The following is a 27,458-nucleotide window of genomic DNA, read 5'->3' as shown; positions in this document are numbered from 1 at the left end:
AGTGTGCAGCAAATTTATTTCACTTTTTGGAACTTTCTGGAATTTAAAACATATTTTTTCCATCTGCAGTTGGTTGAATAACGAATGTGGAACCTGAGGATACAGAGGGCCAACTGTATTAACATTTTACCATATTTGCTTCTGATCTCTTGCTAAAATAAAACATAGTTATTGCTGAAGCCCCACCCATTGATCACTTTTCCCTGTTCTTCATAGGTAAATCACTGCTGCTCTGAACTTTCCATCTCTGATAGAAATTTTTTCTGGTTTTAACTCAAATTTTCTATTATACCTGGTGGCTTTTTTTTTTTTTCAGGACAAATAAGAGTTAAGACTGGGATCCATTGAAGATTAGTGTTCACTTTAATTCTATTAGAGGCTCCCTTGGTGGTTCAGATGGTTAAGAATCTGCCTGCAATGTGGTAGACCCAGGTTCCATCCCTGGCGGGGGGAAGATCCCCTGGAGAAGGAAATGGCAACCCACTCCAGTATTCTTGCCTGGAGAATTCCATGGACAGAGGAGCCTGGTGGGCTACAGTTCTTGGGGTTGCAAAGGGTTGGACATGACTGAGGGACTAACACTTTCACTTTGATTCGATTGATTTCTTCTTTATTATTCAGATAAAATTTATCCATTGACAATGTGGAATTTATTCTGACTCCTACAGGAAGAAAATAATAATGATATTCAGAGAAAATCTAGGGAGAATATGCAGACTAACTTGCATAAATATGTGAAAATATAGATGCGGAAACATGTATCTTGCCCCCTTTAAGGGAAAGCTTTCCTGTTGTTAAACATTTAATAATCTATTTTACAGTCCTACCAAGTTCTCCTTTAAAGTTTCCTCAGTTCTAATTTCATCGTGGAGCTCCAGATGGGAGAGGCTGGCAGAAAAGCACAAGTGCCTTCCTCGAGGCCAAGCCTGTCACTGCCTGTTTTTGACTCAGCAAGGAGTGCCAGGGAAGGCTCATTTCCCTCCTTCCCGAAAGTTATTCATGAGATTTTTTTTATTATTATTTTTTTTATTAACCAAACTACCTTCCTCTTCACAGAGGTGGAAAGTTGCCAAGAGGAACAGCCCCACGGGGCTTCAGAAACCCTCACTGATTCTCTTCCAGAGTGGCCAGAAAGCCCCCATCCTCAGCCGATGTGACATCCTCCAGCTTGGCCTACTCCAACCAGAAAGCTGTCAGTGACCTTGGTTCTAAAATACGAGTAGCTGACCAGTCGGTATTCTTATTTTCTCTTTAGTTATAAATATCAAATGCAGTGGACTACAACTTGAAACACAGCTGATGTAAGTGTAACTATTTTTAATCAAATGTTTTCTGAAAGCTGGTTCTCACATATGTTTTCTTTCCGGAGTGTTTCAGATTAAGCAGAAGGCAAGTATTGAGATGTTTAGATCAACAACAGACAATGTTTATTGTCTCCCTGACCCCCATGATTTTTTTTTTCCTTCTTAAGTCTCCACTCTCGGTGCCTCTCACTTTAAAATCCTAAATGTTAAGTTTCTGTCAAGGTCAGATGAAGACTGGCTGATCTCTTGTGGCATTTAGGGATATCATGTATCCTTGTGTAATCTCCCTTTCCTTTGTATGGACTTGTCTGGTTTAGGAGGTTTGCCATTTTAAGTATCTCTTTATAGTGCTAGTTTTGAATAATTTAATCTGACTCAGTTACTAAAAACAACAGGGACAAGGATCACCAGTAGTCAATTAGGTTTGCACATAAAACTTCCTTCATAGCATTTATTAAAATTTCCATCAGTATCCCTAAGCTGTTCACTACTTGCATATGTTAAAAAGGAAAAATAACCGTATCCCCTAGACCAAGAGCCCTGTGCTCTGTATATTGAAGAAAAGCGCTTTGTAACCTGGATCCCTTTTACTGGTTTCAGAGGGATTTGGAGCTTCTTAATTTATATGCAGAAATTTACTGGGTTGGCCAAAAAGGTTCATTCGGGTTTTTAAACCCCAAATGAACCTTTTTGGCCAACCGTGGGTGTGGGTGTGTGTGTGGGTGTGTGTGTGTGTGTGTGTACACACACACATTTCTGGGGAGATAAATATAACTTTCCATCAGATTTTCAAATGGAAGGATTAAAATACAGTTAAGAACCAGTGCTGCAGAGTACGTATCACCTTAGCTTTCTGACAGTGGTTGATTTTAAAAATTGCTAATAAAAAAGATATATAGGCTGTCTTAAAAATTTTTTTTTTAGTTTTGTACTTTTTAAAAAGTACATTTTTGTATTTTTACCTGTTCTTAGTGAGTGAAAACAATTAAAGCTGGTCAACACAAGACCCAGGAAAGCCTCCCTTCACTTTGAGTATCAGGTGGAGAAGCGAGGACACACAGCAGCAATAGCCCTAAACGGGAGTAGGCATCACTGCTTTTCCTTTCTTGCTGTTCCACAGAGATGCTGATTAAGCATGAAGTTAACCATTAGTGGTTGAAGCCAAAAGAGAGAAAACAGTTCATTTAACAAATATTTATTGAGCACTCTGTGTCAGGTCCTGTCTTGGCAAGCAGACAAAACTCCTTCCATGTGTAACCATAACCTAGACTTCTGGATATTTTTCTTTCAAAAGTTTTTCACTGGGCCTCCAGAACAAAATATTACCTTGTAGAATGTTTTTAAAACAGCCCTCTTGGAGAAGGAAACGGCAACCCACTCCAGTATCCTTGCCTGGAGAATCCCATGGACGGAGGAGCCTGACGGGCTACAGTCCACGGGGTGGCAGAGTCGGACAGGACTGACGCGACTGAGCAGGCGTGCATGGAGCTCTAAGATGTTTCAGGATGTTGCATGATGACTGCTTTTAGGGTCTTTTTTTAAAAAATAAATATTCCTCGAATTATTAACAAAAAAATAAAAAATAAAACAGCCCTCTAAATTTATGGTATGTAGTCATAGTCTACATTATGAACTAGAGAAAGCTACTCATGAGAAGAAACTTCTAGCACAAATCATAGCTGTGAAATGTAACTACTAGGAGTAGAGTAAAAATGTAACTATTAACCTAATAGGCTTATTGAATTTACAGACAGTGTGACCCTTAAGCTCTGTTTTGGTCCATCACCCCTTGGTGACCTTCCTTAGCTGGCTATTCCCATTTTTCTCTCATCCACTTTTCCTTAAATTCATGGTTGTTCCTGGGACCATTATTTAATCAGAAGCAAATCTCGGATGGCTTCTTCCAGCCCCAGAGGTTGAAGATTAGGTAGCCTTTTTTCATTACATTTAAGAATTCAGCTCTCATCAGGTCACATACTGGTAATTCTTCCTGATAAGGAAAGAACATACAGAAGTACTATGGCCCCCAAAGGTGTAACACCTCCTCCTCCACAGACAAGCCGAGTTTCAACTTGTCAGCAGATCTAGAGCTGAGGCTGTGAACTACCGTGCTGTCACAACCTCTCACCCGCCAGGTGGATTTCAGACCAGAGTCCTCTAGTCTCCATTCGCCTCGCCGAGCTCTCGTGTGGGTGGACTGCAGACTTTCACAGATAATGCCTCTCACCCTTAGGTCCCCATCCACCCAGAAGAACGACGGTAAGGATGGCTTGCTGTGCTTATTTACATCATCTCATTCAGTCATCACAGCCCACTGCAGTAGGTTCTGTGATCCTTATTTGGTAAATGAGGAAGCCAAAGTCCACAGAAGTTAAAAAGCTTACCCTGGTCTGAGGCATGGAGCCCAAGGTTTCAGTTCAGATAGTGTGATTTAATAGTCCAGACTCTTCAACATCATGGGAATACTATTAATTATAGGGGTTCTTTAAATCTGTGGTTCTCAGCCATGGATATGCATCAGAATCACCCAAGAATATTTTAACTGCAGAGATGTCAGGGGCCCACTCCACTCATGCTAAATCACTGTGGGTCCATTAGTATGATAATTCTGTGATAATTTCTAAGGACTCATGTCATACAATGACAAGATACAACAACAGGTGAATGAATAGGTCAACATGGTGTAACCATGGGATAGAATACTGTTTAAAAAATCATGAGGATTGCACAACATGGGAAATACTTGAGACCTATTGTTAAGGAAAAAATCAGAATTCTAACTTAAAAATATCACTGAAGTGATTTAACTCAGTGAATGAGTTAAAGTTAAGATTAGAGACAGGAGAAAGAATTACCAAATTTAAAAACAGAACTGAAGTAATTTCCTGGACTATAGCACAGAGAGAAGGAAAACTTGAAAGAAAGGGTGAGATACAGATTACAAAGAAAGAGTAAAGCTGTCTAATTGAAGTCCTGAAGGGAGATAAGAAAGCTGCACATTTCTGGTTCTGCACCTAGAGGTTCTCGTCTAGGGTAAAGTTCAGGCGGCTTATGGACCATACTTTTAGGTGTTTTTTAAGTATTGGCTCTGAAGTCAGTCAGTTCATAGCTGAAAAGATGTTGATTCCTAGCTTTGCCATCTACTGACAATGTTATTGGTATTTAACTTGGCCAAGCCTCAGTTTCTTCATTTGTAAAGTTGAGATAAGTAATACCTGCTTCATAGGATATAAGTATGAATTGAGTTGTTTAGTGTATGGTACAGAGTAAACACTTAAAAGTGATCGTCAGCTTCTATTTTTTGTATTCCAAAATACATTAATTTGAGTATTGAACGACAGTTTTGCTGATTGGTTTATGGAACCATGGAGCTATACAAAAGCTTCACCAGTCCACTAATTTATTTTCAGCACAACTTCACTAATTAATATTGCTTCCAGTCTATTTATGCCATGTCCTTCTTTCTAAAGTTAGGAAGGTGGGAGATTGAAAACAGATGCTATGTCAAAAGCTTGCTTTTAAATGTTATGCATGATTTCTTATGAAAATATTGATCAGTAGCAAGAGGCCAGAAAGGAATTTATCAAATTCTTTTTAGATTCTTTAACTGTGTTCTCCTGGGCATTATGCATCTGATAATTTGCACAAGTATTGTTTTAGTTTCCTAGAGCTGCCATAACAAATTATCACAAATTAGGTGGTTTAAAGCAATAGACATTTACTCTCTCACAGTTTTGGAAGCTAGAAGTCCAAAATCAAGTTGTCGGCAGGGCCAGGCTCCCTCTGAAGGCTCTGTGGAAGAAGCCTTCCTTGCCTCTGTAGCTTCTGGTGGTTGCTGGCAATCCTTGACATTCTTTGGCTTGTAGCGGTATCACTCCAGTTTCTGCCTCTGTCTTCCCCAGACTTCCCCTTTGTCTTTCTGTGTCTGAATCTCCTTTTCTCCCATAAAGACAACAGTCATTGTGTTTAGGCCCCACCATAATCCAGTCTGATCTCATCTTAATTAATTATGTCTGTGAAGACCCCATTTCCAAATAAGACCACATTCTGAGGTTCTGGGTAGACTTGAATTTAGGGAGGATAATATTCAGCCCATTACAAGTGTCTTATGGCATTAAGCTTATAAAGCAGTGGCTCTGAAAGTCTGGGATAATGACCATTTTAGGCCCAGTATGCGCTGGGAGAGATATTCTCATGTATCCGCGGTATCTCTTGCGTGCACGGCTTCAGTCGTGTCTGCCTCTTGGCAATCCTATGGACTATGGAGCATATACGGTTCCTCTGTCCATGGGATTCTCCAGGCACGAATGCAGGAGTGGGTTGCCATTCCCTTCTCCCCAACCCGGGGATCAAACCCACGTCTCTTATGTCTCCCACATTTACAACTAGTACCACCTGGGATCATTATTATTAAAAATCTTTCAAGTCGCAAAGTTTGCCAGTATTTTGAATATTTTCTAACAATAATTCCTGTGATCTCTCTCCATTGAGTAAATGGTGGACCTTAAATACAGTTGTGCCCTAGTAAATGCTTAACAATTGACTGTCCAGGAAAAAAAAAGCAAATCGAAACAAAACCCTGATTTGTAGTATTTGTTAATTTTCTTGATGTAAATACTTACAGTGTGATCACTTTCAAGCTATCAACGTAAAGTCAACTGGTTTGCAAATTTTCTGAAAATTTAACAGTTCTTGTGAGTTGGTCAAGCCAATTCTAGCATACCACTGCAAGATTTCATAAGCAAAGCAGATATGAGATCACATCCTGGATATTAACCTAATGAGCAATAGTCATATCAAGAGAAGATAATAAATCACTTCATGTAAGGTTCTTTATTCATGTGTTAGTTACATAATACCTAGGGACTTTGCAGAATCTGAGTAAACCCATTGAGTTGCTATATGACATCTGTCGTATGGTAGTTAAATAGAGCTGTGGTTTAGTGAGCAAAATAACATACTTGAAAGCAAAAGCTAGATTTTACTTGAGATTATATGATTTACAGATAGTGTGGCCTCCAACAAGTCACATAATCTCGTCAGACTTGATTTTCCTCATTTATAAAATGAAAATTAAAAATACCTACTTTGCAGAAATATGAATTGTATTAGGGTTAAGTGATTGTCATAAATAGCACCTAGCCCGGTCATGGCACATCTATAGCATTAAGTGTTCATTCGGGACATTTTATATTTTTAAGAATAAATATGATTGCTAGCGCCATGAAGGGAGATTTTTTTTTTTCCTGTTGTGTTTACTGCTGTATGTTCAGCACCTGGAATAATACGTAGTATATAGTAGGTAGCCAGTAATTATCTGTATAGTACGTGAATTGTCAATGCGCAGGAGATGCTAGAATTATCTTTCCCAGACTATCACTAGTACTAGCATAATTCTGCTAAAGAAGAGACAAATAGTCTATTATATAGACATAATAGTCACAGGTTGTTATTGGAATACAGTCTTCAACCAGGCTTCACAGCTCGCCTCCGCCTGCTCTTCCGTCTTGTTCTTCCTGTCTCACCAGCCTGCTTTTCCTTTTCCTCCCCCATTCACCTGACTTTGGAATCCCTCATCCCATGTCCCAGTCAGTGAGTTGGAACACTAGAACTTAGACCCTGGGCGTGACACCAGACTTCGAGGTTGAAATGGGGCTTTGTCTGCCTCAGTTTCTCTATTGGAATCTTTCCATGGCTGTGAGAGAAAAATCAACGAAAACTAAGCAGCAGATGGTAACTTATTTGTTTAAAAAGTTGGAAAGTCCAAAGGAAAAGCTAGCTAGCTTCAGAGCCCCCTGGATTCAGAGCTGACACTGTCATTTGGCTTCTCTCTGCTGCTCAGCTCTGACTTCTGTTATTCAGGTTTCCCTCTTCATCTCTGCAAGGCGGCCACAGCAGCTGTCTCAGGCTCACCTTGTTAGGGCACCAGGTCCTACAGCAGAAAGTGTGCTTTCCCGGAAGCTGAAACAGGTTTAAGGGGTCCCAAGTCAAAGGTTTCTAGGCCCTCATGGTCTGCCTTGTTTCATAGCCCATCCCTGGAGGTCACACCTGGGACAGAGAGAGTGAGGCAAGGTGACTGCATTAATAACCATTCGCAGCCTCCACCCTCTGGATCTGGCAGCGGAGTTAGCTGCACCTCGGACATGTAGACAAGGTGGGAGGTGGATCCCCAAGCACAACATATGAGTACTGGTAAACTCCAAAGGGGGAACCAAAATAACAAATAGCAATCATTTCTCCCTGCCGTGAGCAAACTGAGACATCTAAACCTCCTTTATTCCTGAAATTGTGTGATCAAGTGTGCTCCCTCACTGGAGAATGTCTAGTCTGTGTGCCATTCCTGTTGTTTCATTTTTTAAGAAGTTTTTTATTTATTCATAAGTGTCACATAGAAATTAATAGAAATTCAAATAATACAAAGATACATAGAGTGAAAAGTAAGCGTCCCTTCTTGCTATGACCCCTCTCCTCCCCAGAGAGAAGCACTGCTTTGAATTTCTTTGGGTAAGCTTCCAAAAATATTCCATGCATACGCAAGTCTATGCGTATGTATGTTTATGTGTGTAAGCATGATGTGTATACGAATATTTGTAAACTATACAGCATATTCATCTATACACATGCCTATATTCTGTTAATCTATAAAACACGCTGCCCCTTGCGTTTCTCACTTAATGAGCTTGGTAGGACATTCCTCAGCAGCTGATAGATATCTAGGGAAGTGATAGAGTAAAATGATTAGTAGCAGACTCTAGAGCATGCTGCCTTGGGTTCAAATCCAACTCTGCCCCTTATTGTTTAATCTTGGACAACTTGGTTAACCTCTCTGCATCTGTAACAAGGGGAGGTTGAGAGTCCTTGCCTCCCAGGGTTGTTGGAAAGATTAAGATGAGTTCGTGTATGTAAAGAGCAGTGCCCAACGCATGGTAAGTGCTCTGTGAATGTCAGCTGTGGGAACCGACCTTATTCTTGGTAAGGCGTTCCATTCATCATACACTGCTTCTCACGCTGCCTTTGTGCATGTACCATCTTTTGTAGTCTATGAATCTGTCTGCTTTCCTTTCTCATGGTAAAGACAAGCTCAAAAACCTACCTGCCCTGATAATCCTACTTGATCCTGATTTTTCCCTGACTCCAGGGTCTTTCTATTTTTTAAATGTATTTTGTTAATTAACTTGACTTTTAATAGCCATGAAGTTTTTTCTGAGAGTGTTCTTTATGAATTGTGGGGATGTTTTGTCCTGAATTTAATTTTATCTCTTTGGAATATTATTTCAGCTCCTTGTCATGTCATTTATTTCTTATGTAGTTTTCTGACACATTTATCAGCAATCACTCTTTCAGAAATCTGCCTGATTTGCCCTCACTTCTCCAGCTGAGTTAGTTGACCTCTGAGTGTTCCTCCGTAATCAGCCTGTGAAATCTTTGAATGCATCCACCACTGTTCCTCATATTCATTTACTTACTTGCTTACATGCCTGTCTCCCCACCTCTAGACCTTATTTCTTGAGGACAGGCACCACGTCTTATTTCTTCATGATATTCTTCTATTGGGAGATGTACAACAAATATTTACTGAATTAAACTGAGTTCTCTTTCGTTCTTTGGGTAGTCCATTGTTGCTCACTGATTAGAAGCTTAATTAGAAATAGAAAGTTAGCTTGTTTAGTTAAAAAACGTTTAGTTAAAACTTGACCAAGAAGGGTTTCTTTCTCCATTGCCTCCATCTTGTCCCTTTATGTAATGTAGATATGCTGATGACTCTAAATTCTGTTATCTAGCCGAGACTTCTACTCTGAAATCTAGGCTCCAGGCTTAGATGCTTGATTGACATCATTTGGATATCTGATAGTGAACAAACTGAATTCTGAATCTTCCCTACCAATCTGCTGTTGCTGCTAAGTCGATTCAGTCATGTCCGACTCTGGGCGACCCCAGAGACGGCAGCCCACCAGGCTCCCCCGTCCCTGGGATTCTCCAGGCAAGAACACTGGAGTGGGTTGCCATTTTCTTCTCCAATGCATGAAAGTGAAAAGTGAAAGTGAAGTCACTCAGTCATGTCCGACTCTTGGTGACCCCATGGACTGCAGCCCACCAGGCTCCTCCATCCATGGGATTTTCCAGGCAAGAGTACTGGAGTGGGGTGCCATCGCCTTCTCCACCCTACCAATCTACTCCTCCTAATGTCTCTCCTTTCTCAGGAAGTGGCAGCTCTATCCTTCCAGTTGCTCAGGTCAGAAACCTTGGAGTTATTCTGAACTACTCTAACCCATTGGGTCATCCTGTTGGCTGTGCCTTCAAAACTTACCTAGAGTCTAATCACTTGTTACCACTGTAGCCACCCTGTACAAGCTACCATCCTTAACATCTCTTCCCAGTGGTCTTAGCTTCCATGGATGATTCTTTGGTGAATCGATTGTTATCGGTAGTTGATGATTACAAATTTGTGATTGTATATTTATATCACTTTGTTTCATTTTTGTTATAGAAATTTTGTTAGCTGAAATTCTCTGTTTAAAAAGAAATTGTGTTTAAAAACAAAAACAATCTCTGTTCTTCATATTCCTTTAAAAACTTTACTTAGCTTCTCTAGATACTGATGGATTTTTGTTGTTTTTCAGTGTATTATAAGCCACTCCTGTCATTATTTATTTTGATGTTAGAATTGCCTGACTCTTAGCTAGTAGGAGTCTTTCATGCTAGCTTCTATATCCTTTTAACATGTCTCTGCTCGATTTTGAATATTTCCTTATTTATGAAGTAATATGATTCTCTCAGTTCATCCTGTACTTTTTCTGCCCCAGTCCTCTAATCAGCCATCTCTCCAAGAAGCCCTGGTTCCTTTTATTGGAGAAATTTCTTCCAGTCTGTTTCATTAGGCAGGGCTCGAAAACTGTGTTTTTGTTTGTTTGTTTTTAATCTTGAATTCATACTGATACCTTTAAATTCCAGTCTGACATTGCGGGCTTCTTCCTTTCTTCCTCTGCTTCGCATACCCACGCAGTTTGCTCAGCCCTTTGATGCATACAGAATAGCTTCAGAATCGCTATACCAATATCAATTCTAGCTATGAACTTACTAAATATAGTATTTTTTGAATAGTTCTTCTGACCTTCAAATATATTCAAGAGAGGGTAGTTAGTCAGAGTAATATGTTCAGTAACTATTAGGATAATTTTTTCCTTCTATGTAGCTACAGTGCCGTTACAAATATAGTTAGTTAAATTTTTTGTTTTTGTTCAGTTTCAGGGATTTCCCATCTTACTGATTTAATTTTATTTTTTCAATATCAATATTTATCAGTCTCATATTTAAATGCGATTAACTAGACCCTTTAGAAGTCATTATAACGTCATTGTGTTATTACTTTTTAAAATAGTAACAAAGAAAAGGGATCGGTCAGAGCCTTGATTTAAATTGTACTCTGGATTGTTAGTTCAGAAACCTGAATGCATCTAAGCCTAGGACATTCCATCTGTAGATTTTACAGCCGCCTTGACCTTCCGCCTTCCCTCATATTCGTGGAGCACATGTCCTGTGCCAGGCACAGTGCTGAGCTCTTTGGCCACATGCTCAAATGTGGTTGTCTCTGCCCCCGGACCTATGTGAACAGGCAGGGAGCAGTTCATACGGGCACATACAAGATGATGATACAAGTGTTACTCGGGACTCGCTGGAGTAGTGCCTCCTCAAAGGGCATTCCGGGGTGTGTGTGTGTGTGTGGGTGGGTGGGTGGGTGTAGGGGTGGGTGTGTAGGGGTGGGTGTGTAGGGGTGGGTGTGTAGGGGTGGGTGTGGGTGTGTAGGGGTGTGGGTGTGTAGGGCTGTGTGTAGGTGTGTAGGTGTGTGTGTAGGGCTAGGAGGCCTCCTCAAAGGATGTTCTGCAATGTGTGTGTGTGTCTGTGTGTATAGGTGTGTAGGGCTACACACTATAGGGGAAGTGCACCTTTGCTTTGAGATCACCTCCTGGCTAGGTAGCCTCAACTTCTGTTTTTGACAGAATGCTCATGGGATTTGAAAGATGTGTTTTCAAACTAGAGACCAGAGAGCTAGGTATCCATTTCAGGCACCTTAGTAGGAACAAATCACACCGGATACATCTCACTGTTTTCTTTGGCAGGGTTTCTGGGATGGTGTAATACTGAGCTGTTGGAGATCTCTGGTTTGGTACTTAGGGGTTAACAGTATTTCTCATGTTGGTGACGTCAACCTGGAGGGATATTTCTGGCCTCAGGGATCTTTCTGCAGCTACTTCAGTGTATTTTATCATTGTCTTCGATGGATGTTTTATCAAATTTGCAGTGACATGGAGTGATAGATAAATAATTTAAGTTCAAATTCATTTTGAAAAGCTGAGGCAAAGAGCTACATTCTTTTTTAATATAAAATTTATTACTTTTAAGTTTTAAAATTCAGAAATATATTTCAGCATCCATATCTCCATCAAAACAAGGCCTAACTTTCTTTTTGTTGTCATACCTCTTTTTTAAAAAAATTATTTTTAATTGAAGGATAATTGCTTTACAATATTGTGTTGGTTTCTGCCATACATCAGCATGAACATCAATAGGAATACGTATGTCCCCTCCCTCTTGGCCCACCTACCCCATCCCACTGAGCACCAGTTTGAGCTCCCTGAGTCATACAGCAAATTCCCACTGGCTGTCTGTTTTACATGTGGTTTATATGTTTCCATGTTACTCTCTCCATTCATCCCACCCTCTCCTAGGGCTAACTTCTTAGGCAATTAGGCTATTCTAAAAAGCTGAATGCCTCCAGAAAACAAACTACTCCAAGTACAGGGTGGGAGGGATATGCGCGCAGAGAAATCTAGAGGTTTTAGTTAATTCAACATGAGCCAACAATGTGGTGTGACAGCCAAACAGGTAATTCTACGAAGGGTATGTATTTAAGACCAGACAGCGATCTCACTCCTGTGCCAGGGAAGCTGTGTACCCTGCTTTGCGCCACCATTGTAGAGAAATACAAACCAACTTGAATGTGTTCAGAGCAGAATGGTGACCGAACCGAAACCTTCCTCAAAGTAAGGCAGTCACTGACCATGAGAATACTTAATAGCCTGGCAAATTTGATTGTCTTCAAGTATTTGGACAGCTGTCATAGGAGAGAAGGATGAGGTATGTCCCGTCTGTCCCAAGAAGATGTGATAAAAAGCACTGGGAGGAGCCCTGGGAGAGAGAGGGTTCTGCTGTTACTGAGAGTCAGAGCTGCATGAGGATGGAATGTATAGCCTCAGGATGAAGTTCATTATCACTGGACTGGTTCAAAAACGAGCTAAAATACTACAGAGCAAGGAAGCACCTTATGTTAAGATGCTTAATGAGAAGTAGATTCCTTTTTTATACCTTTCAAAAGAGTTTTTACTTAATAAATTGTACTTCATGATAAGGGAAAAATGAAGATTTGATTATAGGGAAGTTATAATTTTTTGGCAAATCTGTAAAAGTAATAGAAATTAATTTCTTGCAGGATATTTTGTCTAAGTATAAAAGTATATGATTTATTTCATATTCTTTGTGTTTTAGTCTGCATAGGCTGAATATAAAGTTACCGAATGGGAGGGTTTTTAGCAGGTTTAAAGTACAATCATTTTTCCAGATTGCTGGCTGATGTTATCCTCAACCATGTTAGAAATTTTGGTGTTTCTCCCTTCCTCCTTTTGCTTACATCATAGTATGTAGATGGTACAATATGTTGGTTAACCTCAGTCTGACACTTGATATCGCGTTTTCTCTTTTGCCCCATCAGTGTCTGGGATGTAAATTAACCAATAAAGTGACAACAAGAAATCAGACAGAGAAAATTTCCCATTTCTACTCACTTGTAATTCTCCTAATTTTGTAGGGGTTTTCCACAGGAAATCACAGAAGAATAGCTGAAATGCTTTATCTTATGTACTTTTCTTCTGAAGGAGCAGTTAATTGTCTTCTTCTCAGAGTGGTCTAAATTCTCGTACCAGGCAGCTGTGTTTACTATAGTACAAATTAAATTCTCTGCTAAATGATGTCTCTAAGTACTTTCAATCATTAAGAGCCAAATTATTTAGTTACTTCTCTACCCAGTGGATTTCAGTGAAGGTGATATGATGGGTTTTCTAAGCAAGAAAAATATAACATGAGGATATTTATATGCCTTTAAACAGAAAGAAATCAGTGATATTTAATTCCAAGTAAATTTGAATATCACAGAGTCAGAGGATACTCTTAATTATCTCAAATTAGGTTTGTATCAAAGACTGTGCTGAGAGACTTTTGGCTATTTTAAAAGACTGTTTAGAACTTACGTTAATAATTTTTGTCTTCAAAGAATAAATCCCCCAATTAAAATCTTCATTTTGCACATACTTCAGCTATACCTTACATGTTATCTAATCCTCCTAGTTATTTTTATGTAGTTTGTAAGAATTAAAAAAAAAAAAACTTTAGTAGATTAAAATTTTTCATTCTGTCTTTGTTTGGCTTGTATATTTCTCTCCCACCCACTACTTGTGTAATCTAAGCATTTTTGACCTGTCCTCAGGAAAGTCAGTCCTTTATTACCAGGATTTAACTACCCAGGGCAGTGCCCTCCTTGGATTTACTGAAACTAAATGCTTTGATTACTCAATTTCAGTTTTAATGAGAAAAGTTGAAATCTTTGCCTAACATAAAGGTTTTTCTTTGTCTCTAAATTTTGATTTTCATGCATTCAGAGGCCCCATTACAACAGGTAATTTGAGTGTTGATTGTATGTTTTCTCAGTTTGTGTTAAATGTATCTAAAATGTTCACAGTTTTACAAATTAAGCTTACCATTAGGGTCCTTCCAACTCAGAAATTCTGTGGTTTTAAGCTTTTATTTTTTTGAAATGTGTTTGAAATATTTCAGTTAGAAAATGTGATCTTTGCTTGTTGTCCTGTGTGTCCTCTCATATATATATATATATGACTAGGAATCATAGAATTTTAGAGCTGGAAGATGTATTAAATGTTATCTTGTGATTCTACACATGAAGAGTTCAGAAGCCCAAGGAGGCTAGGAGACTAACACAAAGTCATAGCAGTAACTGGCAGCTGGAACTCTGGCCACTTGCTGGAGCACTAAAAATTAATGCACATGTTTTTAATCTGAAAATGTTCAGACTTCTGGAGAATATTCTTCTACAGATTTAATAATTTGAGGTATTCTTTTACAAATTTAAGAATGTTGAGGCATTTATATTAAGCATAATTTATTACTAAATTCTATAAACAGTACTGTCATGCCTATTGTTTTCTCCAAACCTGGAATCACACTTGAAAATAAATTACAACTTGGGATAGGTTAAAGAGTCTGGATTTTACACTCCTGGGGTGTTTTTCAGTGACTTAGAAGCATAAACTGATGCCGCCAAGTTAGGCCCGTTTTCAAGTGGAAGGATTGCTGATGGGGAAAGTTCCCCTCATGCAGCTGCCCTGGCAGTCGAGCTGAGATGATGAATATGAGATCAGCTCTCCAGATTACCTGGGACCTATGGCCAAGACAGCAGTTCCCCTCCTCCCGGCCTTGTGTCTAGTTTACCTGGAACCAGCCCCTGATGGTTGTCTTCTGCCCATCCTGACACCTTGGCCAAACGCCAGCACCGTTGTTGAATTGTATGGCAGGGTTAAATCCTCACTGAGAATTGAATGTATAAAAATTAAAGATGTTTTTGGGCTTCCCATGTAGGGCAGTGGTAAAGAATCTGCCTACCAGTGCAGGAGATACAAAAGACATGGGTTTGATCCCTGAGTCAAGAACATCCCTTGGAGAAGGGAATGGCTACCCACTTCATTATTCTTGACTGTCCATGGGAAGTCCCATGGTCCCATGGACAGAGGAGCCTGGCGGCCTATGGCCCATAGCATGCATGTATGTGTGTGTGTGTATGTGTGTGTATATATATGTGTGTGTGTGTATATATATATATATATATGGCATATAGTCTGTATATGGAAGTTAGTTTTCTCAGGGGAGTACTTCAAAAAATAATCCTCTTAGAAATAAAAATAGTTTCAGGGTTAGGTCTTCCTGATTGTGGTTTCAAGCCAAGAAGTCAGAAGAATTTCCAAGTTAATTGACTCCATGCACTCACTTTTTGCGAGGGATTTTTAGAAACTTCTCAGGGTAATTCCTCACAGTTGTAGTAGAGAGATGAACTGTGTCATGTGACTGTAACCCTTCAGCAGATCTTAAGGCAGGACGGCCTGGTGGGCTCTGCTGTCAGCATCCTTACCTAGTATGGCCTGAGAGGTGTCAACCATTTGGTGTTCCCTCTTCTTCAGAGCAGCCTGGAGCCAGTGATGTGTTCAGTCATGAATTCTTTGAGCAAATACTGATTAGTTTCATCCTGGGGGTTGGGGAAATAGAAGAATCTGACAATGCCTTGATCCTAAAAAACCAGTCAGTTTAATGGAGGACCTAAGATATGGCCTTAAATATCTGAAATATGATAATATTGTTTTATTCACCATTACAGAACTAGCACCTATAGCTGCCGTGTAGGAATTGCTGAATAAAGCAGTATTTTTCAGATGAAAGAGTGAATGACCTCATAGCCTTAAGGTTGAAGAGCTGGCTGGTTGAAGTGGGCAGAGAAGACTTCAAGGCAGAGATTACATTTGGGGCAGGATCCTGAGGGAAAGGTAGAAACTTGAAAATGTGAATCTAATTAGGGAAAATAGCAGAGGCAGAAAAGTGAATGGCAAAGGCTCAAAAAGAGACATCGCTGAAGTTGGGAGGGAATGGTGAATAATTCTGCTGGAATGAAGAGTAACACGAAAGAGAAAGATGGGGATGAGGCTAGAGGTAAGATTGGACCAAACTGTGCAAGGCTCAGGAATTTAAACCACATTTTGTAGAAAGTGGGGAAATTGTACAAGTTTTAATATAGAAATGGTTTGCTATAATGAACACTGTGCTTTAGGAATGTAAATCTGGTAGAAGTCTCCTGAGGGATTGGAAGGGAAAGACACAGCGACACCACTTGGGAAGAACTGCAGTGATTCCTCATGAGGTAAACTCGGATTCAGGGTGAGATAGATAAACTAGAGCAATGAGGATAGAGGGAAGGGGCAGAAACCAGAGATTTTCGAGCGAGCCACCTGGCTGAATCAGTTAATTCAGTAACTTATTAAATCTAGAAGACAGCAGATGATAGGAGAATTTTGGTGCAGTTGCTTAGAAGGTGGTGGTTTCACTTAATAGGAGGTGGAGTAGGTTTCAGAAGGAAGGCCATTCATGGGTCTTCAGTTGTGGTCAAGTTGATTATAAGTTATGGACAGGAAGATGCCCTGCAAGCAGCTGGAAATGTTATAGGTGTTGAAAAAGGAAGGGCACATGGGATTTAAATTGAGGAGTCATCTGCATGGAGTAGGTAACTAAATCTAGGAGACTAACATAACCATGTGAAGAGAGTGATTATGGTAAAGATTAGAGATGGACCAACGGCATACCTCTGACAGATCTCCTTGTGAGGAGGAAGAATGCTTTAGCAGAAGTGTCTAATGCAGTGAGAAGGGAACATTTTGAGGAGGGAAGGTAGCCCTTCAGAGAAGTCAAGTGGGATGAAGAACAAGAAATGGCTGATGAGTTTGGAAACATGGAGTAAATCATGACCTTTAGGCACTTATTTATTTGAGGCATAAAAGGATTAATTGCTAAAGGTAATACTACTATGTGGAAGACCTGGGTTGGGAAGATCCTCTGGAGAAGGAAATGGCAACCCACTCTAGTACTGTTGCCTGGAGAATTCCATGGACCAGAGGAGCCTGGTAGGCTACAGTCCATGGGGTCGCAAAGAGTCGGACACGACTGAGCAACTTCACTTTCACTTTTCAAAGGTACTGCAGATTAAGTTGGAGTTTCAGCATTGGTGATTAGAGCTTTTCTTGCATACTTGATAAGAAAAAAGAATGGCACTCAAGCAGGGAACAGTACTTTTTAAGAACATGTCTGATTGAATTATGGAGAAGATCAAATGAAAGAACAGTTCTGTAGCTGTAGGGCCTGGCCCATAGATTTCAGTAAATGCTAGCCTGTACAGTTGTCATCATCATTATCAGGAAATGCATTGTTCAGAATTAAGGAAGAAGAAAGTATATGGTTTGTGGACTAAGAGTAAGGGTCCTTTGGAGAGGGAAGAAGAAGCGTGATTTAAGGAGATCTTGAGTAAGTATGGTGTTAAGTGCAAAAGCAGAGTGGTTAAAACCTAGAAAAGGGAACAGACCTACACTTCTCTGAATTGGGAGCAGATAAGGAAAGTAATAGGGACATTTTGCTCCTGGGTGACAGACAGTGAGGAGAAGAGAGGTTGGAGAGCCTGCCGTGCAATGCTGTCCACCTTCTCGTTAAATTCAGAGGAAGTCTCCACTGCGGATGTCTGCTTATGGCATGAAGGGACAGAGTCAGGGTCACTCTCATACGCTCTGCATCTGCTGGGAATCAGGTGCTGCCTTAGATGCTGTAAACTGCTTCCTTTAATCCTTGTGAAAAGTCAGACATTAGGGATTTGTATTCACATTTTACAGATGAGAAAACACGTCAAAAGGTCAAGTAACGTACCCAGGATGGCATAGCTAGGGGAGGGAGGAGCCAGGATTCAGAGCCCTGTCCTTCAGACTCCAGAGCCTGTGCTCTTCATTGAAACGGAGCCCACTGGTTTGCTGTCTTGTAGATGCGGACCTGCACAGCTTTACGATAAGGTTCTGTAGGCTGTTTATTCCTGTCAGTCACCACAGTGAATATCAAAGAAAGGCCTTTCTTATTTGGGGAGTGCATGACTGTGAAACTGGGGTGAACCAGAAATGTGAATTCTGGACCCCTGAGTGCCCTAGTATGGCGCGGAATAGAGTGTGTGAGTTTAGAATCCTCAGTACACCAGGTGCCAGCAGTTAGGGTGGGAGGAGGGGTGTCCAGGAGGGTGTGTTGGACTGTAAGAAGAGTGCTGTGACCCTTGATTTTCCAACAAGAGGATCAAAGAGTTACCTTCCCTTCTCTTTCCCACAGCTGCCCATCCCTGCGCCTCAGCAGTCAGAGTCCTGTGACCACACTGCAGGCCCAAAGCCCACACCCCAACACCTTTCTATCTACTTAGGCTAATGTTCTGTCCTGATGTAAATAGTCACATTCTCATTTAAATAGCCTAATGAGAGGGTGCACCAGGATATAGCCAATTTTGGGGGAAGAGATAAAATAGAATATAGTTTCCCAATTTCCATCTGTCACCTCACACACTCTTGTTTTAATATCTCACCTTCCGTAGATAACATTTTAGGTCTCTTATTTAATCATGCATTCACTAAAGAATTATTTATTGAATTCCCACAATATAATAAACGTTATTGTAGGCACTGGGGATGTGGCACGGAAGAAACCATTGTCCCCACTCTTACACGGCCTCTGTTCTAATGGGGAAGTTAGGCAGTAGTCATGTAAGGTGTATATTCTATTAAATGGTAATTAGTACAGAGAGAAATGTAAAGCAGGGGAAGCAGCAAGGAATTCAGGAATGGGAGTGATAGAAGTTTAGATAAGGGTAGGGTGAGCCATGGAAGCTCGCCAGAGAATGGCATTTCTGCAAATCCTGAAAAGTAAGAGACCGCGCAAGGATACAGGGAAGGAGTGTTGTAGGCAGAGGAGACCGCGAGTGCAGAAGCTCTCAGGTGGAAGCTGAGCTCGCAGCAGGTTATGTGACTGCCCAGAAGTAGTAACAAACCAGAGCAAAGAGGAAATGGCTTCACATGGCCCAAGGACTGTGCGCTGTTGTAAAGGCTTGGGCTTTTCAGATGGAAAGCCTTTAGAGGGTCTGGGCCTTTTTTTTTTTTTTTTTTTTTTTAATTTCTTGCCATGGAAAAATTTAATCATATATACACAAAATACTGTAACGAGTCCTGCTGACGACTCATTCAGCTTCAACAGTTTTCACTTTTGGAGAACTTTGAGCAGAGGTGTGTCAGGATTTGGCATGACCTGACTTGAACAGGATCACCCAGAAGAACAGGCCGTGGGGAAGTGGGAGAGGCACAAGAAACATAGGAGCAAAACGTTAGGAAACTAATCATAGTGGGCTGCTGCTGCTGCTGCTAAGTCGCTTCAGTCGTGTCCGACTCTGTGCGACCTTGTAGACAGCAGCCCACCAGGCCCCTCTGAGTGGGCTAGTCCTCCATGAAACCAGGGAATAGTGGAGACAGGAGAAGTGGTTAGTTTGGGGAAATCTTTTAAAGATCTGACTACTGCTGCTAAGTCGCGTCAGTCACGTCTGACTCTGTGACTAGATACCATGTGTTTTATGCTTTGTTCAAAAAAAGAATTTGACACTATACATAGTGCAGCAACAAGGGTAAGGAGATGTAGAAAAAAATGATACCAAAAGACTGTTATTTTAAATTTTATTTCCTATTTAGGAATAAACCAAATTTATAAGCCAAGCCAGCTTCCCCAAAAAACTGGCCTATAAATGAAAACACCTTGGAGACACAGTTCATCCATAAATTAAAAACTTTCTATTCTTCTCATATTATTTTGTAACCATGGATAATTGGGCTATGAAAAGGGTAAGCATTTATTTGTAATTTATTAATGAGGTAGTGACACCTATTGAGGCACAAATCCCCAACCATTTCTGGAGTTAGCAAGTGTCTGGATTTCCAAGTATGATTTATAACAACTATATCTGATGTAATGAAACTGAAAATTCAAATAAAACAAACAAGAAACCAGAGGTCAAAGTATGACCCAAAAAAAACCCCTCAAACTTTCTGAGTTTTGAATAGTGATTTTATTCTACTTCCCTTTGTAGTTGATGAAGCCCTCTTTGCCCATTTTGTTGTGTTTAATGGCCCAGTTTGCCCTTCTAATCTCAGGCAAACATCTAAGGGATGTATGCTAGGCAAACATCTAAGGGATGTATGCTGGTCAAACAAGTAGGGCAAATAAAAAAGGTGAACAAATGTGAATGAATTAATGCAAATCCAGTAGCACCACTCAGAAAACAGCCGTGTCATCAACAGTGAATGGGGCAAAGAGGATATTTTCATGTCATTCAATCTTATACGAACACTACAGCTACATTCAGGAGAATCGGGATGAATTCCAAGGACCTCTGGGTCTTGATTCTCTGACCTTAGGTTATGTCACTCGTTAATCTCTCTAAATTTCTGTTTTCTTATCTGCAAAATGGGGATGATAGTGCCCAAGTCTGTTTACTTCATGAGGTCTTTGGGAAACCCAGGAGAGAAGCAGCCCCTTTTTATTGAAAAAAAAAAAAAAAGAGAGAGAGAGATATTGGTGCTTCCATGGGACCTGCCATATGCCAGACACTGTGTAGTTCTCACAAGAGCCCTCTGAGGGAGGTCCCATTATTGGCTCATTTGTAGGCACTTTCCGCTCAGAGAGGTTATTTAACTTGAGTAACCCCACAGAGCTGGAAGAAGAAAGAGCTGGAAGAAGAAAGAGCTGGGATTTGGTCCCAGATTGGATCAATGTGAAACCCCCTGGCTTAAAAAGAAGGAACTAACTTTACTAAGCATCTTCCTACTCTATGCCAGAAACTATTAGATATGGTTCTGTACTATCTGTTTGATGAAGTCTATTCTGTACTTCCTGTGTCATCAACATAGAATAAGTAATAACGAACAATAAAATCTAACTATTTTGCATTACTAAGAGGAGGTAATTATGAAAACAATATTCTTTTCTTTCCTCCTCCTGTTCTTCTTCTTCTTCTCCCCTTCCTTTGCCTTCCTTCTCCTTTTTCTTGTTTATAATATGACTTGCACTCGAACAGAGGAGAATCAGTATGTGGTTTAGTAATGTCTGTGGCATGATTTTGTTTATGAAAAAAGGCTTACAAGGGGACAAGTGCACTTCTGCCGTCTCACAGCTGTCTCTGAGACCTTCTTTCCCACAATACACACCAACAAAACCAAAACAGGTTTTTCAGGGATAACTGTTGTGTAGCAATACTGTGCTACACAAAGAGATATAAAACATTGGGCTCACTAGACATATACAGAAGAAAAAGCAATTAAGCCAAGTGGAAGCCAGTGTAACGGAAAATATGAATGGGCTTTGGAGGTGGACAGACCCAAGTTCAAAGGGCTGCCCAGTTACCCCAGTTATAGGAATGGCGGCAGCTTATGTCACCTTAACGGGGCTCAGTTCCCGCGGCTGTGGAATGCGGTAGCACTACTGACCCCATGGGGCTGAAGTGAAGATTGGACGAGTTAACAAGCCCCCTTCGCTTCCGTAAAAACAGAAAGTGAGGAAGTATAGATGTATGTGCTCTGGGAACAAACAAACGAGGTGAAACAGTAATTCTTCAGTTGCCAATAGATTTTATCATCTTCTTACTGCAATAAGCGATGTTTTCCTGCCCCATTCCATCACATTCCCCAATAAAGGACTAAAGTGGTGGAGTGTCATGGAAGATTCAGATTTTGGCTGGACCTTGGAAGAATGGGTGATTCTAGAGAGAGAAGAGAAGGAAGGGACATCCCGTGTGATGGGAACCACGTGGAGGAAGCCCTGAGGAGTGGTAGCAATTATGACTGAGGAGCTGAGGGGCAGACTTTCATCCCAGAGCTTTCCTATGTGCCCTTCTTCCTGCCAGGAATGCTCTTCTCAACCCCTGCCCACCCCATCCCTTGTTACATTCTTACTCTTCTTTCAGAGTTTGGCCCTTACTACGCCCTCTCACCAGGTCAAATCTCTATTCCTTTGGAAGTGTTTCATAGTTATGTATTTATATTTATTTGTGAGAGTTTTTAATTCGTATCGGTCCTGCTCTTTAGCTTCCATAAGAACAGGGGTTGTGTCTGTTTTTTACTCAACTTTGTATCTTCCACTCCCTGACCTACTGCAGTACATGGAGCATAGAAGGGGCTTAATAAATGCTCACTGAAACAATATATACATTTTGGCTATTGGTGAGGTAATAGGCTGGATAGGAGATAGGGTTTATTTTTGAGACTGCTAATCGTATTAGGTGCCAAGCTCTTAACTCATTTAATCCTTAAAAAGCAATCCTATGAAATCAGATGTATTGTTACTTTCCTTTTAAAGATGGAGAAGCTGATGTCCAGAGACCTTAACCATCCTTTCCCACTGGCCCAGCTAATAAGTGACAGCAGAGGGACTTTGCGCACAGCAGCCTTGCTTCAGAGCTCTTGGATTTAACCGCATTGCTCTGCTGCTCTAGCAGTAGAGGCCAAAGTTAGATACACGAGACAAGTCAGGGTAGATTTCTCTTTTAAAAGTGTGGAATTTTCCCTCTTCCTCCTCCCCCTCAAGTATCATCATTATCACCACTTCATGAGAAAAACTCAGAAAAGAACTACATCATGCCTGACATCTCACATTCATGTTGACTCTACATTCTGCCAAAGTGATATGTCCAGATTAACTCAGTACATAAACTGGACCTTTTAAAATCTGATTCTTAGAAACTTGTAGACCACGTACCTTAATCGCTGTTAAAGAACCAGTATGTACTTTTCCAGAGCATGACAGAGTTAGTTGCTTTAAATGAAAGGAGGTGATTTGACTAAGTTGGGTATTATCTGAGACCCTTGGTTTCTGTTTCTTACTCAAAAAGCAGATCTAGCCTGTGGCCAGCAGTATGTATTGAGTCATAAAGCTTCTGGAAGAAAGGCTTGATTTCATCAAGGAAACCGAGGACTCCTGAGTACCTCCAAGAATGATAGCTGTTACTACAATAACATAGTTATTACTTTAAAAAAGCCCAACAAAATGTGTCACCCTGGGAAAAAAGACTTAGCCTAGAAATAGAAGTAGCTGGAATTGGTCATTTATTTAAGCCACCTGCCTTTAAACAGAATTTTTAAAAAAATCACCTCACAGCAGTTGTACTATTTAAAGATCTCTGGGTAGAGGAATACATCACAATAATAAGACAGTGGTTAACACTTGGATACTGCTGTTACATACTAGGCAGAGGTCTTAAAGATTTTTATATGTGTCAATGTATTTAATCCTCATAGCAAACCTGTGAGGTCCAATTATTATCCTCATTTTACAGATGAGGAGCTGGATGCTGCCCAAGGTCACAGGGCTTGCAGATAGTGGCACTGTCTTCAAACCTAGCTAGTCTGTTCATCAAGTACATGCTCTTGGAAGCTTTCCTCTAATTGAAATCTTAACTTGTATTTAAGCCATTCATGTTTATTAAAAGCCTGCTATACTCAGACTCTCTGAAAAATAACCCATCCTTTCTGGCAGATACAGGTGCTTTCTATAATCTTAATTTTCAAGGGAACTACTATGCAAAGAAGTAGCAGACTGAATAAAAAGAGTCAGATTCTCCCCAGAACAAATGGATTTCTGAGTCAGTTGAAATAGCTGTCAGTCACTGTGGCATTTTATGAAGTATTCCCTCCCCTAAGGTGGAATTCCATTGTCTTCATGTGCCACAGAGCCTGAAAATAGTATTTTTTGTGTGTCCCCACACTTCAGCTCTCTTCTTTCAGTTGGCATTTTGGAAAGTCCACAAAACCCAGGGCCCTCCCTGTCATTGCCTTGTGGTCTGTGTAAAAAACCAGATGATGCCATGCTGGCTTGAGTTCTTTCAAATGGATCAAACAGCGCATTAGTCATTGGCAAATTTTTCAGGCCCTTTACCTCAGAGACTACCCAGTTCCTCATTCTTGCCACCCTTCAATCATGAAGTAATAGCAAGAAAAAGATGTGAGTACTTTTTGAGGACACCTCCCACCTCTTTCCTTCAGTGCCCATGACTGATTCCTTCATCATGGTAATGTTGAAGACATTCAGAGTGATAGGGCTTAAAAAAAATTTTTTTTTTAAATTATGAGAGTATGATAACACGTTTACAGGAGACTTGGAAAATACACAGCAAAGTTACATGTAGTTCCACTATATATTGCAATTATTTTTTAAGTAAATAAGATTTTTTTAGTTGGAGTTTTAATATCAAACTCTCAAAAATTAATAGGATGAATATACAGAGAAGTAGAAGGTTATAGTAGGCCTGAAAAGCACTGTGAATTCAACATAATTAAGATTTATACAACTTTTCACACAACGGCAGGATACAAATTCTATTCAAGTTCCCTTGGACTATAAACTAGGAGACCCAGGAACACATCCAGAGATATAAGACCAGGTGCAAACAGTTGATGGCCTAATGGTATTGAAATCATGCAGAGTCTGTTCTTTTATCACTGTGGGATTATATTAGAAATGAATATCAAAAGATATTTGTAAATAATCCCCATATTTTCTAGTGCAATTTGACTTCTACCAAGAGAGATCTTTGACTTAGCTATTGAAAGCCTCAATAAAGGTAGAAGATTGAAAAAAAAAACAGAGGGTGATTGCAGAGATGAAAGATTTAAATGAGAAATTAACATCAAAATGAGAAATTTATATCAAAGATATGTTTAAAATCCCATGTATTTGGAAATGAAATGTCCACTTTTAAAGGATAGATGTATCTAAGAAGCCAAAACAAGGAAATAGAAAATATTTGTAATAGAATAAAGATGAAAAGAGAATTTACCAGGATTTGTTGCATGCAGCTGAAGCTGCTCAAGGCAATTAAATAGAATGTGGAGTCTTGAATAAGGTATGAAAACAATTAATGGGACACTAGCATAAAATTTTGTGAAATTTGAACAAAATCCGTACTTTAGATTGAGGGCAGGAGGAGAAGAGGCAATAGAGGATGAGATGGTTGAATGGCATCACTGACTCAATGGACATGGGGTTGAGCAAACTCCAGAAGATAGTGAAGGACAGGAAAGCCTGGCATGCTGCAGTCCATGGGGTTGCAAAGAGTTGTGGACATGACTTAGAGAGTAAACAACAAAAGTTAATAATACTGTATCACATGTTAATTTCATGGTTTTTTTTCTTTTACAACATAGTATTTCTTTATATTCTCAGAACTGGATTAGAGGTTTTAGCCTCGTTCAGATTTTTTTAAGATCAGTAAGATAATAAACTTTCCAGACTTTTAGCAGTAATACTAGATGCTAAAATACATGGAAGTTTATTGAAGTTTTGAGTGAATGTAAATTAGAATGTGTCGTTGTATTTGAACTAAGTTGTGATTGGGCTTTAATTGCTAGATCCCTTCTGTGTCCTGCTTAAGTGGCAAGCCTACCTGATTTCACCCAAGTGAAGCGTTTCGTCATGCCTTACACTGTTGCATTCCTGTGCTCAGTGCACTTAAAAGTGAAATTACATGGTCTATTTAATGCTCTTTCACTGTTCATTTACTGCTGAAGAAGTCCCTGTGGAATATGCCATCATAACAAAGGCTGATTTCAGATGTCGATACTAAGACACAGAACTGGCATCAGTAACCCAGGGAGTATGTAGGGACAGCAGCCAACTTTGGAGCAAACCCAGAACTCTTCATTCCCTCTATCGCCCCCAGGGTACTTTCTACCTGTTATAAAAGGGAAAGCACTGAGTTCATAATTGGTTTTATGCCCAGGGGGCTTATTTAAGTGCTTACCTGTTTAAGAAATTATTTATTTGTGCTTCAAGGGGGTAAAAACCTAATTAATCCTAAACATGCTTTGTGATTAGCTTACTCTGCAAGGACTGGAGGCTTTTCTCGCAGATCGCCTTGCTCCTTGGAAAGGGTTGCAAAGCAAGATTTGCAGCACTTCTGAGCCAGGGTTCAGGCAGACAGGCCCTGTATTTCCAGTGGAGCTACACTACAGACCCACAGGCAGTCTGACCTTTGCTTAGAAAGGGAACTTCTTTCTCCCAGAAGCGTCTGGGGCATAATCCCAGCTCTAATCAACTTTTCCTCAACCCTGCAATGGGAGATTAGATTGGGAAAAAAAATCTGTACTGAAAAACTTCTAACAAAATCATGCCTCAAAGGAATGTAAATCTATGAGATGGTATTTATAGTAGAAATAGATGAGTTGAAAGGGATTCGGTCCTTTTCCAAGAAATTTTACTAGCAAGTATAGGTTCTTCCTCAAGTTTATATCAGAAAGACATCATTCAAGGACCCATGGCCACATGAGATTTGTGTCTCCTTAGCTTTTCATCTGAGCTAAGGGCTGCTTGTGCAGATTAAAATATTTCCAATAATTGCATAGTTGGGAGATCCTCACTTTCAGTCATATGCTTCCTTAAGAAGAGATAATATGAGTTAAAGAGATGGAGTGACCAGCTCTTCTCAATGTTAGACTGAAAGTCTTACACCCCAGGAAATGTTCTTGGTCCCAGGCAAACCAGGATGGCTGATCACCCTTTGAGGAAACAGAACGCATTTCCAAGTTTAGGTGAATTTATCCCAGGATTCTGACTTATAATATTCAAGAATGTAAAAATAAGGTCATTGATGTTTTCTGTTAGTATGATTTTAGTGTTGTGGTTGTCTCAAGGAAAGAATATGTGATCTACTGTAGGAGGCTGGAGGACCAGCTAGAGGAGAAATGGTGCCCAAGCTCTTGTTACTTAAAATGTCATCATCTCCATAGGATGTCCTTTCTGTTACTGTTGTCATCATTTTAAAGGTACTACAATAAAAATACAAATTACTTTAAATGGAGAAATCTGATTTTATAAAACAAGAGCTTAAACTGGTGTCAGATCTAAGGATTTGTACTTAGGGAGCACACTTTTTTTAAATTGAAGAGACAGATCACTGCAGGCCATGGGCTTGGGTGTCTATGGCCAACCCTTGTGGCCTGGTCCCTGGGTAAGACTCTCTCCTGCCTCATCTCATGGCAGGTTAGGAAGGACTCTTTCCATGCAACTCTTTCCTTCTCTTGATTTCCATCCGTCAGTCACTCCCAGTACCGTTTTCATTGATCTTGGACTCAGCATTTATGACCTAAAATGCAGTGTGGGTGCAGATGAAAACGTGTTCTTGGTTAATGGGAAGAGGGTGCTTAATGGCTACACAGCATCCTCTGAGATGTGCTCGTCCTTTCAACTTTAACAAGACATATGTATTTTAAATGGTCTGCTTCTTGAAGAGTATCTTTCACATCCAAAACAAATACCACTCGTGTTTTATTTCCATCCCATCATTTGTTCATCACATATGTTTTCACAACCAAGCTGTGGCTGTATACGTACAGATAGGCTAATTTGATATCATACTTTTTCTACTTCCTAGCTTGTCTT

General features: G+C 40.1%; 1 protein-coding gene across 2 annotated transcripts in view; it reads left to right on the top strand.

The window, feature by feature from the left end:
- NFKB1 (nuclear factor kappa B subunit 1) overlaps positions 1-27,458 on the top strand; it is a 125,287-nt gene that overhangs the window by 46,235 nt on the left and 51,594 nt on the right. The gene's annotated exons all lie outside the window — the stretch shown is intronic.

This window comes from Ovis canadensis, chromosome 6, assembly GCF_042477335.2.
Source record: "Ovis canadensis isolate MfBH-ARS-UI-01 breed Bighorn chromosome 6, ARS-UI_OviCan_v2, whole genome shotgun sequence".
NCBI lineage: Eukaryota > Metazoa > Chordata > Mammalia > Artiodactyla > Bovidae > Ovis > Ovis canadensis.
Note: the sequence above shows the minus strand (reverse complement) of the source record. Positions and strands in the feature narration are given on the sequence as shown.